The following is a 4,112-nucleotide window of genomic DNA, read 5'->3' as shown; positions in this document are numbered from 1 at the left end:
TTTTTGAAGAGCAAGTATGCATATATGGATCAACGTACACACACACACACACACACACACTCACACACACACATACACACATATACATGCATATGTATTCCCGTCGTTATGTGTGTACGGGAAAATATATGGGAGAAATAGTGAGAAGGGAGCGGCGAGAGAGAGAGAGACAGACAGACAGAAATCGACCATGTGTTTGTGTGTTCGCGTGTGAATGTTTTGTGGGCGTGATTTTATTCTTCCGATATTTATTACAACTGATGTCATATGGAATGATGTAACTAGCAGCCATTACTAAGAACCTTCCATTTTCTATTCAGTAACCAACCTATCACATCATCATTGTAAAGCTTCTCGAACGTTGCATAATAGAAACATCATACATCAATCCACTAGCAGACCTATTCTATTCAATATAACTGTCTGCCTTTATCTGCTAGACGCTTCAAACCTGCAACTGTTGTTTTTATTATTGTTGTTGTTATTGATTTTTTGGACGCAACGTTCCTACACATATATACAATATATTTCATATGAAATGCATTACAAAATGTATCTTTGGGCTGTATGCATACATCCATGTAGACACACACACACACACACACACACACACACACACTCACACACACACACACAAATATATATATATATAAGACAAAATACAGTGAAAAAACTCCAGACACCTTGTGTTATATGGCTGAAGAATATATTTAAATCGTTATCTTAGAATAATGTTATAAAATTTTGAGTATAGAACATTCTTTGTGGAGAAATAACCAGTTTCGTATTTTCTTTTCAAATTATTTTACCGATATTGTATCATCTATTCGCTATGATGTGAAGTATGAGAGTTCCAGACAGGGGAAGGTAATCAGGCAATTTTTCGGTATCAGGGAGGTAATCAAAAATATTGGGAATGACTAGGTTGTATCAATTTAACATGATTTGGTTTAGAAAGAATAGAATGTTAGAAGTGGTTAGCTTTTGCTTTATATCTTGTTCAATGAGGTAAGTTTCCTTATTTAAAAATGCTAGAAATGATTAAGTTTTGCCTTATATTTTTCAATGAAGTAGGTTTCCTTATTTAATCTAACTTGTGTTGGTGTTCCAGTGGCACATTGATAAAATGCAAAGATTACCAATTCTTGTAGCAGTTGCTTTGCGCATTTCTCAATGTGTTCACTAAAGGGTATCATTCTGTATTCTGGGAATGCAATTTGCTGTCGGTGCACAGTGCATCTGCGTCTGAGCGATAACCCCGTGGACCCTATGTTGTTTTAGTACCAATCAAAGCATCTTATAACATAAATCAAGTTTTCTGAGGAACAAGTAATGTCAGATTTTATTTTGAATTTTTTTCTCTCTTTGAAAAAGAATTCTGATCCTTCTAGAAGGTTTGGGCATGTTGTGCAATTTCGTCGACCACATTTTTGTCACTTTTGCGTCCCTCATTTTAGAAAATAATTTTGCCTTTGTGGAGATCTTTTTTTAGTGATTTCGGTTGTTTGTGGATTTTAATGATCTTATCCGTGTGTAAAATTTCCTTTAATTTGGGGTTCTTCTGTAGAGTTGGTAAATTTTGGGTGATGATGGTGAAGGCTTCTTTGTTTCTGGAGTTCATGTGGATATGTATGGTAGTATTTTCGGGGAAGTTGTGTTGATGTGTTGAACTTTTTTTAAGGTTTCTATGTCGATTTGTGTTGCACGTCTGATTCCATCCTCTAGGAATCTTTTCCAATTATTTTTTATGCATTGGGAAAGGGGGTTTCCAAAGGTAGATAAAGATTCCTGGTATATTATTATTTCCAGATAGCCCATTGTTAGGTTCGCAATGACCGGGGCTGCCCTAGTGCCCATGGCAATTCCGTATTAATGTCGATAAAATGTGTTGTCAAACATGAAGTGGTTGTTTTGTAGGATGAATTCAACGGATTCAATAATGAATTCTTTGCTGATCTTTTCCGGTCTTTCTTCCGGATATTGGTCCAGCCAGAACTGAATTGCCTCTAGCCCATAATTATGAGGTATACTGGTATATAAATTAATTACATCAAATGAAACCGTGATTGTTTTTTCCTTGACTTTTTTGGAGAGGTGATTTAACATATCCAAGTCATCACTGATATAGCTATTGATGTGTTTAAGGAAGGGTTTTAGGAGGATATCCATAAATAGACTTTGTGTGTTTCACAGGCTGGGCCAGTTATAATGGGCCGTAATTTTAAGTCCCCTGGGTTTGGTGTATGTATGTACGTCTTTGGTGATTTTTTTATGGTTTCATATATGATCTGGCTTTTGAGGGTTTTTGGTAGACAATAGAAAAGGCTAGGTTTGCATTTAAAGTTTGTTAAATAGTCGATTTCTTTGGTTATCAGTTCTTTCCCATGGGTTTTAATTAGTGAGTACAAGGTTTTCCTTATTTTTTTGCGGGGTGTAGCTTGTGGTTTTTTCGTAATGTTGACTGTCATTTTCTTTCTCGGTTTCTATCGTATAATGTGTCCATTACTACCACTGCACTTCCTTTATCTACTTCCCTAATTGTTATATCTTCATTATTTTGAGGTTCTGTTAGTTCCTTCCATTGTGTAGTGTTAAAGTTTGAGGTAAATGTCTGTTTATGCATGGTCCGGTAGGAAAAGTTCTCAATGTGGTTGCAGAATTCATCAATATTTCTCCCTTTGTAGGGGATGTGTTCACTTTTGTTTTTGATTAGTGAGTCATCTTCAGTATTGTAATTGGTTAATGCTTCTGTGAGTCTTAGTTTTCTACAGAATTATATTATACTATCCTTCATTTTGGTTGGCACTACGTGGAGTTGGGCTGAATTTTAACCCTTTTGAGAGGTTGTCTATTTTTGTGATTGAAAGAGGTTTAGTTGAGAGGTTTATTATCTTCGGGTTTTCCTGGTCACCTGGTTTCAACCTTTGTCCTGGTGTCTCTGATGTGGAGCTAAAAATGTTGGTTGCAGTTTTGTTTGCATGAGTTGTCTGTGAGGTTGTATGGGATAGGTCCGGGGAATGGTGGTATTGTTGCCTCAGATTGTTATGTGTGTGTGTGTGTGTGTGTGTGTGTGTGTGTGTGTGTGTGTGTGTGTGTGTGTGTGTGTGTGTGTGTGTGTGTGTGTCTATGTGTGTTTTGGTTAGTTATGGGTGTAACATTTCGGTATGCGGTATATTTTTCTTTGGAATTTCTTGTATGCAGGATGTTTTGTGCTGTTCTTGTATTCGGTGGGGACCAGTAATTTTGGGTCATGGGTTAGTAGTGCCTGGTATGTGGTGTGCTTCTTATCCTAGTGTTGTTTTGTGTTGTTATAAGGTGCTTCAACCTTGCAAGAAGGATATGCACAATAATGTCAGAAAAAATACCAGAGACTTTAGACTACAAGAACTCAAAAACACAGTAATTGACAGACACTACCCAGTTCAACTCATAGAGGATGGAATCAGACGTGTAACACAAATCGACATAGAAACCTTAAGAAACATTCAACACAGTAACACACCTTCCCCGAAAATTCTACCGTACATATCCACATACAACCCCAGAAACAAAGAGGCGTTCACCATCATCACCCAAAATTTACCAATGCTACAAAAGGACCCCAAATTAAAGGAAATTTTACACAGGCATAAGATCATTAAAAGCCACAAACAACCGAAATCACTAAAAAAGATCGCCACAAAGGCAAAATTATTATCTAAAATGAGGGACGCAAAAGGATATTAGTGTGGTCGACCAAGTTGCGCAACATGCCCAAACCTTCTAGAAGGATCAGAATTCCTTTTCAAAGAGACAAAGAAAATTCAAAATCAAATCTGACATTACTTGTGCCTTAGGAAACTTGATTTATGTTATAAGATGCTTGGGCTGCCACCCAAGCTACATAGGGTCCACGGGGTTATCGCTCAGACGCAGATGCACTGTGCACCGACAGCAGATTGCATTCCCAGAATACAGAATGATTCCCTTTAGTGAACACATTGAGAAATGCGCAAAGCAACTGCTACAAGAATTTGTAATCTTTGCATGTTATCAATGTGCCACTGGAACACCAACACAAGTTAGATTAAATAAGGAAACCTACTTCATTGAAAAACATAAGCCAAAACTTA

This window comes from Octopus bimaculoides, chromosome 23, assembly GCF_001194135.2.
Source record: "Octopus bimaculoides isolate UCB-OBI-ISO-001 chromosome 23, ASM119413v2, whole genome shotgun sequence".
In the NCBI taxonomy this organism is placed as follows: domain Eukaryota; kingdom Metazoa; phylum Mollusca; class Cephalopoda; order Octopoda; family Octopodidae; genus Octopus; species Octopus bimaculoides.
The sequence above is the reverse complement of the archived record's forward strand: the minus strand, read 5'-3'. Positions refer to the sequence as shown.